The sequence below is a fragment of the Thamnophis sirtalis genome, unplaced genomic scaffold, assembly GCF_051295495.1.
Source record: "Thamnophis sirtalis isolate CommonGarterSnake01/CBP01778 unplaced genomic scaffold, rThaSir2_p1.2 scaffold_10, whole genome shotgun sequence".
NCBI classification, from domain to species: Eukaryota; Metazoa; Chordata; class Lepidosauria; order Squamata; family Natricidae; genus Thamnophis; species Thamnophis sirtalis.
This window is the reverse complement of record NW_028261390.1, coordinates 11,023,663-11,036,914: the sequence shown is the minus strand read 5'-3', so window position 1 is coordinate 11,036,914 and position 13,252 is coordinate 11,023,663. Positions and strand designations below refer to the sequence as shown.

The following is a 13,252-nucleotide window of genomic DNA, read 5'->3' as shown; positions in this document are numbered from 1 at the left end:
CTTGATTTCATTGAGGGCTGCATCAGGGTTGTGTTTGACCTTGGGGGGGGGAACGGGTGTGACTTGATGACACTTGTATCGGGGGTGCTTGGGGTGGCCCGAGTGCTTTGCCAATGAAAACGGGCTCCTGAGCTCTGTTTCCAGCTACGGCGGCCTCCTACAACTCTTTGTCAGCAAAATGTTTGGCCCTCATGAGCTCCCTTTTCGGCTGTGACAAAGGACCGCCCTGCAGGCCGGTCCTTTGCTGTTTCCGGGGCAGCCCCATGTGCTAGATTTAAGCACCCCGCAGGCTGGATCCGGCCCCCGGGCCTTGAGTTTGACACCCCTGCCATAGAGGTGCTATTTGCGAGTAAAATTGCAGAAGGTCGATTTATAAGTGTTGAGCAGAGTCATTTGTCTGAAATGGTGCAGGGTTTCCTGCTTGAGCAGAGGGTTGGACTAGAAGATCTCCAAGGTCCCTTCCAACTCTGTTATTCTTTTCTGCCATCTAAAGATCATCTTGATTTTTTTTGCAGCCTAGATGATAAACTCTTTGGTAAAATATTCGTTTTGATTTTTGGACAAGGTGGGCAGTGGTCTGTTAAGGTTTTTCCTGAGGCAGTAATCAAAGATTAAAAATGATACTAAAAAGGAAATTTAGCAATTGCTAAAGAGTAAGCCTAATTTTAATTCGTCACCTTTGGAATAAGACACCTCTGAAGACCCTTTGAAAGTATGGTCCTCCAAAGGCAGGAAGTATTATAGACAGCTCTATCAAAAGGACAGTTCCTTGTAATCAACAACTGCAAACAGCAGAGAATCTCAAGGCATATAAATATTAATACGAGAGCAAATCAGTCTGTCTTCTCTGTCAATTCACCTGAGATGGTGCAACCTCTTAAATATTTCAAAGGATGACTTATTTAAAATGAAGATACCATTTTCCTTTTGGGTTAAGAAGGAATGCAGTTTCTTTTTTTTACCATCAATGAGCCTTAAGGGGAGATGCACGATAAAACAACTGTAACTTAAACTGCTGTTTACTTAAATTGATTGAGATTCTCTCCTTATCCAGATCTGGCGTTGTTGTTGTTGTTAATTGCGAAGTCATGTCCGATCCATCGCGACCCCATGGACAACATTCCTCCAGGCCTTCCTGTCCTCTATCATCCCCCAGAGTCCATTTAAGCTCACGCCGACTCTTCAGTGACTCCATCCAGCCACCTCCTTCTCTGTCGTCCCCTTCTTCTTTTGCCCTCCATCTTTCCCAGCATGAGGCTCTTCTCCAGGGAGTCCTTCCTTCTCATTAGGTGGCCAAAGTATTTGAGTTTCCTCTTCAGGATCTGGCCTTCTAAAGAGCAATCAGGGTTGATCTCCTCTAGGACTGACCGGTTTGATCGCCTTGCAGTCCAAGGGACTCGGAGGAGTCTTCTCCAGCGCCATAGTTCAAAGGCCTCCATTCTTTGGCGCTCAGCCTTTCTTATGGTCCAACTTTCACAGCCATCCATTGCAACTGGCCTTATCTATACGCACTTTTGTTGGCAGGGTGTTACCTTACAATGTCGAGATTGTTATTGCGGTTTAGCATTGAGACAAAGTTACCCAGATCTGGGACTAAAACCAGTCAAATGATGACAATAGCTGTATGAATGAGCAGAATTCCCAGTAAATTAATAAAAGGGTTTTTTGTCGGGACAAGGAGTTTGCTTCATGCTCTCAGGAAGCCTAGGTCAGAACAACCAATGGTTGTAATTTGAGGACTGCCTGTATTTTAAGGAAAAGAAAAATGATTGTTTTTATTTCCTATTCTCTGTTAGTTAAATATGATCTCTATTGTTGTCTGCCACATAACTAATTTCCTTGGGGGGCTCCCTAGAGATGGTATAGTTGTATGTTCCTCCCCTATATCCCTAGTAGGGAATTCTCACTGGTGTTTTGCTTTATTTATATTGTTCATATTCAATTGTTCATATTCCGAACCAGTGGAAAATTAGATATTGCAAATGCATATATATTACTGTATTACATCCGAGGCATTATTTTAACAATAGGGAAGGCAGTTACTTTCAAGCAACGATATTTCCAACGGGAAGCAAGACCAAAATTGTATTTTGCCCTACATGCTGAAGCTCTCCAAGAACCATTTTAGTTTAAAAACCAACAGACCATCACATCTGTCATGGTAATTACTCACTTCAAACTCTTTTGTGCCAAGAGCGGACAATTTTACCCTTTCTCACATTTTGAGCTCAGCAAAAATGGGGTGGAAAAGAGGACTTTGTATCTGCAGAATGAATGTCTGGAAAACATCTCCAAAAATCATCTGACACATCATATCGAAACTCCACGGGCCAGATTGCGTTATATTTTGCGTAGACTGCAATTAAGCGCCATTTCAGAACCATACGTTTTCTCAATCATACAACCTTCTTGCTCCAAATTTAGCCTGGCATTTTTATTCCTAAGCACCCCAGAAAGAATCCAGAAAAAGTCAGTTTTACTCCATTCTCCTCGAATGCAATAGAGGTTTCAGCCAAATCCTCAATTTGTGTTCAATGGAAAGCTAAATTCAGTGGATTAACTATCAAGGATACCTAAACAGAATTATATTCTTAACTATGGGATTGCAGTTAAACAAGTTTTTCCAGTTACAATGTATGGCTGTGAAGGTTGGACCATAATAAAAGCTGAACGCCAAAGAATTGAAGCCTTTGAACTATGGTGCTGGAGAAGACTCCTGCGAGTCCCTTGGACTGCAAGCCGATCAAATCGGTCAGCCTAATGCTGGGAAAGATTGAGGGGGAAAAAAGAAGGGGGCGACAGAGAATGAGATGGCTGGATGGAGTCACTGAAGCAGTCTGTGTGAGGTTAAATGGACTACAGTGGATGGTAGAGAACAGGAAGGACTGGAGGAACATTGTCCATGGGGTCAAGATGGGTCGGACGCAACTTTGCAACTAACAACAACAACAACGCCAGATCTGGATAAGGAGAGAATCTCAATCAATTTAAGAAAACAGCAGTTTAAATTACAGTTGTTTTATCGTGCATCAACAACAAAGTTAAACATGATCTTCATTAAGTCAGACTGACTGTAGCATAGGCCTTTTATTTTCAAGGGGATATATTACGAAACGATGAATACAGAATCTTAGTTTTTATATTTTAAAAATGAAATGAACATAAACCGTAATTCATCTCTGGACAATTGGTAAGTTAATTTAGAAGTGCCCCAAGAAATTTTAGCACTTAAAGTAGAATACTCGAATGATAGCAAAATATAATTGAAAATGCCAACAATATATGAGGCTGCCCTTGAAGAGTATCCGGAAGCTCCAGTTAGTGCAAAACGCAGCGGCTCGCATGGTTTTGTGCAAACTTCAGTGTGCACATATATCATCTCTCCTGTATTGGCTGCCGATTTCTGGGTGCAATTTATTTTATTTATTTTATTATTTATTTTATTAATTTATTGTTAATTTATTATTAATTTATTATTAATTTATTATTAATTTATTATTAATTTATTATTAATTTATTATTAATTTATTATTAATTTATTATTAATTTATTATTGATTTTATTGGTTTTATTGGTTTTATTGGTTTTATTGGTTTTATTGGTTTTATTGGTTTTATTGGTTTTATTGATTTTATTGATTTTATTTATTTTATTGATTTTATTTATTTATTTATTTAATTTGTTTTATTTATTTATTTATTTATTTATTTTATTATTATTTTTTATTTTATTTATTTTATTTTATTATTTTATTTTATTTTTTTATTTTATTTTTTTATTTTATTTTTTTATTTCATTTTATTTTATTTTATTTTATTTTATTATTTTATTTTATTTTATTTTATTTTATTTTATTTTATTTTATTATTTTATTATTTTATTTTATTTTATTTTATTTTATTTTATTTTATTTTATTTTATTTTATTTTATTTTATTTTATTTTATTATTTATTTGTTTGTTTGTTTGTTTGTTTGTTTGTTTATTTATTTATTTATTTATTTATTGCAGTGTAGGTTCCAGGCAGGTGAGCAGTATTCAAGGACAAGTCTGGCAAAGGTTTTGTACATCCTAGTTAGCAGCATAGCGTTACCAAAGAGAAAACTATGTAAGATAAGGTTGAACACTCTGAATGCCTCTACCGATACGCTGATTGCGGTCTGTCTGTGCACGAGCCTGATGTGCGCTGTGCACACATGCACAATCCACCGCCCCTGCAGCACCCAGCTGCTAGTCAGGGCACGCACAGGCTCCGCACGCTGTGCGCGCATGCAGTGTAGTTTTTGGCATTAAATACAGCTGTAGAGTTCAGGCGGGCTAGTGGGCCAAATGAGCCACTGTACCGGTACGCTCTTAGCTGCTCCAGGCTACTACCAGTACGGTCATGCCGGCAGCGATCCACCACTGATAAGGATGCTGCAACAGTTGTATGTGTGAAAAATGGTCATAGTTAATTAATGCCATTGTCATTTTGAAGAGTCAGTAAATAAACTCGTATAGGTCAAGGATTATCTTTATAGGATTTCACTGCCTTCTTTAAATCCTTTGAAATCAACACAGCCAATTATATGAATGACCTACGACCACTGATTTCAGTGGGACTAAAACAGAGATTTTATATTCCTACAGCTAAACCATCAGTTTAAAAACCTAAGTTTTGAGACAATGAGTGCCTTGAAACGCTGAGATATTAACATGGATGGGAAGTAAAATCTGCATCTATATTCATGGGGGGGAAGACAAAATAATTTATACTGCTAATTAAAAATGTAAATCCAACACAATTCCACATACATATTTCATTGTATCAGAACAACTGTATTCCTTTTTGCCAGAATTTTTTTATTTATTTCTGGATTTAAATACCATGCAACACCCACTTGCATTCTCCAAATAATTCAGATGTATTGCCAATAAATAAACTAGAAAAAAGAGATGTTTTGGATACTGGCCACAGATTTGACATACAAATAGAAGTTTGTCGCCAGCTGCCTTTAGAATGATAAGAGAAACACAGTTGTTATACATAATGCAGACTTGGAGAAACAACCAGTTTCAATGATCAGCAAAAACAATATATTGTGATATATTGGTTAAACAGAAGTCTTTGTTCCTATATGCAAGCACAGTCAAATTCTAATGCGCTCATATTTGAGGGCTGCAATGGCTCTCAGTGGGATATTACTGTATATACTCAAGTATAAGCCTAGTTTTTCAGCCCACTTTTTGGGCTGAAAAAAGCCACCTCGGCTTATACTCGAGTCAGTGAAAAATTTGCCCGAAATGGAGGAGAAAAAGGGGCGGGGCCATGCAGCTGGGTGACGCTCGTGAATGGCCCAGCGCCCCTGTGAGTTTCCCCTCCCTCTGTGTCAGTTTGCCGCGCAGCGTGCACCGCACCATCCCCCCTCCTCACGTTCTAATGTAATGCAGGGCTGTCTTACGATTCCCCTTCCTCCCCCTCCTGCCGCTCTGCAACGATGTCCCACCTCCTCCTTGTTATGGCAAGCAGCCACATAGCGATGTCCCACCTCCTCTGGTACAGTGATCCAATGATAGGAATCACTGTGCCGTGTGTCATAGGAGGCGGGACATCATCATCACAGCGGGACATCAGCATCATGAGGTGAGTGAAGTATTTCATTGAATACACCGGTATTGTGTGATAATAATTTGTTATGCAGAGCAAATTTTTACAATGGCTACTGTATATTTAATGGGCACAGGCAGGCTGTATATGTTATTCAATGGGCAATGGCATTATTGGTATCTATTTTTATTTTTGAAATTTATCGGTAGCTGCTGCATTTCTCACCCTAGGCTTATACTCGAGTCAATAACTTTTCCAGTTTTTTGTGGTAAAATTAGGTGCCTCGGCTTATATTCGGGTCGGCCTATACTCAAGTATATACGGTATGTCTTCCCACTCCCCCATTTCTCTGAACAGCTATGGCTTATTGTTACAGGTATTCCTCAACTTACTACAAGTGACTATCAAGCACAGGGAAACAGGAGTCCAGGCAATACAAACGATTATAAGTTTATTCTGAGAATCTCCATACACATCTAGCATTTTAGTAACACCGTTTGTATCCGTTTTCAATCCTTTAGGAAATGATGATTACAAGGATTGTTTCCATCTCTAATTCAAAGCATGCATTCTTTGGGAATAAGGCTCGCACATAGAAAGTTATGTAATCTGTATGCCAACTTAGATGTGGGTGGAGAAAGTTGAACAAGGCCAAGTGTTTATATCTATTCTCCAGGGCAACAATAAGCAAACCCCTCTGACTAAATTCTCTGTCCTTCGGCCGCATCCATTAACATTTAGCCATGGATTCCATTGTAAATCAGCCCACACTGATCCGTGTTGCATTGCGAAAATATTTTCATGCCTCAAATGTCTTGCTTTTTAAATCTGGTGAGAGAAAACGTCTGCTTTATTATGTGTTGGATGAGCATTTGCCAAGATTACAAGAGAGCTTCCTTGCATATAAACAAAGCAACAGACAAATAGGGTGGGTGTTACAGAAATCAGAATTGTATTCCCACTTGATAAACCCAGAGGGGGCCAAGGCTGCATTCCTAATTACAGGAGACTAAATCTTGCTAAACTCAATGAACAAATATTATGTTAAATAATTGCCTGGCAATTCAGGTCCTCTCTTGTAATTAGCTTAAGATTGCAATGCGGTGGAGGTGGAGGGGATTTTTTTCTTTAAAAAAAAGATGGGGTGACACTACAGGCAATAACAATAGCAGTTAGACTTATATACCGCTTCATAGGGCTTTCAGCCCTCTCTAAGCAGTTTACAGAGTCAGCATATTGCCCCCAACAACAATCCGGGTTCTCATTTTACCCACCTCGGAAGGATGGAAGGCTGAGTCAACCCTGAGCCGGTGAGATTTGAACAACCGAACTGCAGAACTGCAGTCAGCTGAAGTAGCCTGCAGTGCTGCATTTAACCACTGCGCCACCTCGGCATTAGAGTGCTTACCAGCAGGTAAAGCAATACCACTGCAAAAACAATTGGCAGGAAATGGGTTAAAACCGACCAGTTGCTTCTCTACCACACCTTTTCAGGCTTCTCCCTAAATGTTAATTTTCTAGAGAATGCGCATAGCAGTCCTACCAAAACAGGAATTAAAAGTGACAAATACAGCGTTTTCAATGTTTGCAAAATTGTCTCCCTACCTCAGAACTAAAATACTTTCTCATCTCATGTCTATGGAGATTCTCAGTCATCCAGGTCATGGTTGTCCCAAAGGTGCTTTTTCAAGGGGCAACTGGACGGTCCAGATTTTTTCTGAAGATGTTTCACTTCTCATCCAAGAAGTACCATATTTTTCGGAGTATAAGACACACCTTTTTCCCTCAAAAAGGAGGCTGAAAATTTGGGTCCGTCTTATACACTGAATACAGCATTTTTTGCCTCCCGAAATCCCGCCCCCTTCACCAAAATGGTTGTGCATAGCCTTTAGGAGGCTTTCAGAGTACTCCTGGGTGTTGGGGAGGGCAGAAATGAGCGAAAAACAGGCTGTGTTTTGCTCAATTTTGCCCCCCCCCCAACCCCCAGGAGCACTATAAGCCGCTTAAATGCTATGAATGCCTTTTTTTTTGAAAAAACAGGTCCATTTTCACAAAATAAATGGGCCATTTTTGGGAGGTCTGCAGAGTGTAAAAACTTTTTTTAAAAAATTGCCTCTTCTAAATCTTGGTGCGTCTTATACTCTGAAAAATAAGGTATTTTGAAAGATACTTCTTGGATGAGAAGCGAAACGTCTTCAAAGAAACTCCAGAAAATCCAGTTGCCTCTTGAGAAAGCACCTTTGGATTTCTCATTTCATCCACTCCTAGAAGTTTGTGAATTGTTTCCCATAAGTTGTATGTTGCAATGAGGACATATCAGGCAACGTCAACTGAAGCATTCTAGAGAACCAGATTTAAGATCACCTTCTAGGGTCACCAGAAGGCAACAAAGAAATCCAGTTTCATGCATCTCTGTGACACCATTTATGGTCAACCAAATGATCTGCAGTCCAAGTAGCCCCAGTAGCCCCCCATTCCTCCTAACAATGAGTGATTCCAGAAAGTCAGAAATTCATATGTCCTTAGCCATTTCTTCCAACTCAATTCTTAGCAAAAAAAAAATCTGCTTTCTTTCTTCGTAATATTATGTCCAAGGTGGCTGATGGTCAGTTTCCGAAAAATCTCCTGTATGGAGAATTAGTGCAGGGAAAGCGCCCCAGAGGGAGACCATAGCTGCGATACAAGGATATCTGCAAGAAGGATCTAAAGGCTTTGGGAATGGACATTAACGGCTGGGAAACCTGGACTTCTGATCGTTCAGCTTGGAGGCTAAAAATGCAGCATGGCTTTCTCCAATTCGAAGAGACACTTGTTCGGCAGGCTGAGACAAAGAGACAGTCCCGGAACCAGGGGTGGGTTTCTTGCCCCGTTCCAACCGGTTCGGTTGGAACGGGGCCGGCGGCGTCCTTGTGCATGCGCACAGCGCACGCATGCGTACTAGCGTCTGTGCGATGCTCCAGCTGCTCCTAGAGGATCGCGCAGGTGCTGTATGCGTCCTGCACATGCGTGGAAGCGCAGAACTCGCCAAAACCGGGTAAGGAACGCGGGCGGGCGGGTGGGCCCTTCGCCGTTCCCGGAAGTTACTTACTTCCGGGTTCGCCGACCAACCGATTCGCGGGGACCGCCGCGAACCGGTTGAAACCCACCCCTGCCCGGAACCAGCAAAAACTGGGGGCTGGGCAGGGGACAGAATGTATCTGCCCTCATTGTGGAAGGGATTGCCACCCCCAAATTGGACTTTTTATCTACACCAGATGCTGCTTTAGGACCTCTTTCCAGAGCAACGATGCCATAGTCTTTTGAGACTGAAGGATGCCCATGACTGATTGGGTGCTAACTTTTTGCAAGCAAGTTTTTGTGCTGATCATCTGGCTGATGACCATCTGCATTGGACTGATCCAGAGGTGGTATTCAGCAGGTTCTGACCAGTTTTGGAGAACCGGTAGCGGAAATTTTGAGTAGTTCGGAGAACCGGTAAATACCACCTCTGACTGGCCCCGCCACCATCTATTCTCTGCCTCCCGGGTCACAGCTGATCGGGAGGGAATGGAGATTTTACAGTATCCTTTCCCTGCCACGCCCACCAAGCCACACCCCCAAAACCAGTAGTAAAAAAAATTGAATCCCATCACTGGACTGATTCACTAGTAGTAACTTTGCATAGGAAATGAATTTCTCATGACCAAGAAGAGGAATCCCCAATGTTTTGTGCTAGTGGGCACCACTCATGTAAATCCTCTTGCAAATGATTGTTAGGGTTCTTATCTATTCGCAAAATGGGAATATTGCTGAAGCAGGGATATAACAAAGTTGATTTATCAGAATGCAACCCACCAAATCTTGGCGCCTCATCTCTTGAAAGAGGCTGCACATACTGTAGCTCCCTGCTTGTGGTTGATCTTTTTCCAGGCAGGTGAGCTTGCTATCAAACAAAGTTCAAGGCTCCAATCGCCTTTCCTTCTAATTTTCTGCTGGGTTAACTTGAGGTCAGGAAGCATCCTTGACAATAAAGTTGAGTCTGGATGTGGGGGAGGGGAGGTCAGAGAGCTTATGGGCACCAAAAGAATTGTCTACAGGGATATTTATGTTGCTGGATGCCATAGGGAGGAACTAAGGCCTAGTAACTGTCAAAGGACAGCAAAAAGTTTTCGCAGAACAGGAAACAGAAAATGAAAAATTGTATTTCCCTGCTGAGCATTAAAAATGAGAAAAAGCCTGCATTACTTGAGATGAATGGGAACAATTTCTTTACTGTCTTTTTGTTCTTTCCTTCCTTCAATTTTTATATGCTGCTTTCCTTCTGGACCAATAGATCTGCCAAAGACAAGTGAGAAAATCCTCTTTCCCACAAATTGCCAGCGTGCGAAGCCACAGGGATGTGCGTAGGACAAAAATAAGGTACTTGGGCATTCTTGGTACCTTGCAAATATTTTAATTCTTGTTGAAGGAGGCATGGCTTCGATTCTGGTAAATGAATACACGAATAGGGATTGTTGCCATAGACCCCGAGAAAGCTGCCTAGAGCGGAGGGCAGCAGAGTTGGGCAGTGAGAAAGAATATGAGCCAGTCCTGGAGAGTGAAGAAAGCTCAGAAGAAGGCTCTGCGTCGGAGGCAGAGTGGGAGCTAGACAGCAGTGAGGCAGGGGAACAGTTCCCAGTGTGCGCATGCGCAGAGCTGCCAGAAGACAAGAACAATTAAGAAAGCAAGGTCGACTGGGCCCCTCCCATAGGAAACAAAAGAGGAGCGAATGGAGAGTGGGCTTTTGCAGGAAACAATCCGTTCCTTCGGTTGTTTCAAGAGTGGAAAGTTCTGTTTGTGACTATAAGAGACCCTGTGCCAAGTTTTGCCTTGCCCTGCGTTTGGAAACTAGTTATCTGGCAGCTCGTCAAGCGAGATAAGGTTCGTGTTGATAAATATTCCTCTGAAAGACTGTTTGCTAAAGCCTTGCTGACTGTGAATGAAAGGAATTCACAGTCGTGTAAATAAAAGAGATTTTGCTGGGACCCAGACTCTGCTTCATGCTTGTTAAGGAAGCCTGGATCAGGACAGGCACTTGAGCAGAAGGCGCGTGTGTGTGTGTGTGTGTGTGTGTGTGTGTGTGTGTACAAATGGAGCTCTGCACGTGAGTGCCCTCCGCTCACATGAGTGGAGCTTCGCGCTAGACCATAAGAGCCCTCCGCTCGCATGAGAAGAGTGCCACATGCAAGCAAAAGAGCACACCACACACATAAGTGGAGCTTTGTGCGTGCATGCTTCCCCAATGCTTGTGCAAGTGGACCTTTGCGCACGCATGTGCTTGCCCATTGCTTGTGCAGCTCAACTGGGAGCGAACTGGTTCACTCCGACTTTGAAGTGGGCCTCCTGACTCTGCACTATACTCACCTGTTCTGACCCACCTCGGTACGGTGAGTCACGATGACACAAGATTACTGCTAGACAATTTATTCACAGTAAATTAACACACCGACAACCCAGACTTCCACAGATAAGAAATACACACAAGAGCTGCTCCAGCTTTAGTATAATAGTTGAGTCCTGCAAACAGCCTCCTCCCAAAGTCTCTTCTTATATACTCTCTTGGGAGGAGCCTAATCACAACCACCTGGCCCCAATTATCTTCTATATCTCCATAGTTGCTGTCGGCGCTTATCTGCCCGTTTTTGCCTGGCATCCGGACCAACTCCCTTAGCTCCTCCCCACTGCTCCAGGGCCTGACATCAGGGACCAACTCCCTTTGGCTTTCGCCGCTGCTCTATGCCTCAGGCACCTCCTGGTGGCCAACCAGCCTCCTGCTTGGAGTCTGAACCCTGTCCAGGGTCTTCCACATCTTCCAGAGCCGACTCATAGGGTCCCTCGCTATCAGAGTCTGTTTGCAGCTCCAACGGCTCCTGCTGGGCCCCAACACTCACCTATATTTCCTTTTCCGAGGCTCAGCTGATCAGCACGGCAGAGTGTATTGCCTTCAAAAAGAGTGTTTTTCCTCACCAGCAGTAATGCAGAAGGCGAGTTTCTGTAAACTTTGCATGTACGAGCAGCAAACAGGTTGTTAAACCGGTAGGATCCCACCCTTGGATATTTTATAATAATAACCCATCAAGCCTTTCAAGCGATCTGTGTGTTTATTTGGTGCTTTTGAGTCAGTTTTTAATCTCTGGGGACCACCTAGATTAGCTCTTGCAGTTCTCTTGGCAAGATTTCATAAGTACCGTATTTTTCGGAGTATAAGATGCACCCTTTTCCCTCAGAAAAGAGGCTGAAAATCTGGGTGCGTCTTAGACACTGGATATAGCATATTTTGCCTCCCAAAACCCCACCTCCTTCACCAAACTAGCCATGCATAGCTTTTAGGAGGCTTATAGAGTGCTCTTGGGGGCTGCAGAGGGCAGAAATGAGCGAAAAACAGGCCGTGTTTTGCTCAATTTTGCCCCTCCCAAGCCCCAAGAGCACTATAAGCTTCCTAAAGGCTATGCATGCCCTTTTTTAATGAAAAATGGGCACATTTGTGCAAAAAACAGGCTGTTTTTTGCTTCTTTTTTGGCCCACCCCACCCCCCAGGAGCACTCTATAAGCCTCCTAAAGGCTATTCATGAAAAAAAAAATGGGCCTGTTTTCGTCAAAAAGGGTCTGCAGAGTGCATGGTGCGTCTTATATGCCGGTGCATCTTATACTCCAAAAATATGGTAGCTTGCCGTTGCCTGCTTCCGAGGGCTGAGAAAGAATGACTGGCTCCAAGTCACCTAACTGGCTTCATGCCCAAGATAGAATTAGAACTCCCAGTTTCCTGGTTTCTAGCCTGGTGTCTTAACCACTCCACTCAACTAGATTTCTTCTATTTATTTACTGACAAGAAATGACTCAAAAACAAGAGTACACCGTTCCAAACACACGCACCAATAAAATACTAACCTTTAAAAAGACTTGCTTTTTATTTTTATTTTTATTTTAACATTTAACAATTTTTTTATTTTATCAGTTTCCTATATACATTCACAATTATATGATCTCATAACTGTTATTAATAATATGTATTTATAACAATTTTTCCCTACTGTTGACAATATACTTGAAAATTGCTTTCTTACCATCCCATAGATCCATCTTATCTTACAACGGTCCTACTTCTTCTTCCCTCCCTCCCTCTTTCCTTCCCTCGTTTCTTCTCTCCTACTTTCCTTCCTTCCCTCTTTCCTTCCCTCCCACCTTCCCCCTTTCCTCCCTCCTTTCTTCTCTCCTTCTCTCCTTCCTTTCCCCCTTCCTTTCCTCCTTCCTTTCCCCCTTCCTTCTCTCCTACATTCCCTCCTTCCTTCCCTCCTTTCTTCTCTCCTTCTCTCCTTCCTTCCCTCCTTCCTTCCCTCCATTCTTCTCTCCTTCTCCTTCCTTCCCTCCTTCCTTCCCTCCTTGCTTCCCTCCCTCCTTCCCTCCCTCCTTCCTACTCCCCTTTCTTCTCTTTCTTCTCTCCTTCCTTCCTTCCTCCTCTCCTTTCCCTTCTCTCCTTCCCCTTCCTCCCCTTTACCCTTCCCCTCTTCTTCCCATTCCTCCCCTCTTTCCTACTCTTACATTCCCTCCCATTCTTCCTCTGCCTTTCCCTTTCTCCTATTCCTCTCCTTTCTCCTCTCCTTCCTATCTTTCCTTCTACTCCTCCCTAAGACTTGCTTTTTAATTCTGA

General features: G+C 42.5%; 1 protein-coding gene across 3 annotated transcripts in view; it reads right to left on the bottom strand.

Moving 5' to 3' along the window:
* The window catches only part of ARHGAP24 (Rho GTPase activating protein 24), a 447,041-nt gene that overhangs the window by 270,918 nt on the left and 162,871 nt on the right, over positions 1–13,252 (bottom strand). The window lies entirely within an intron of this gene.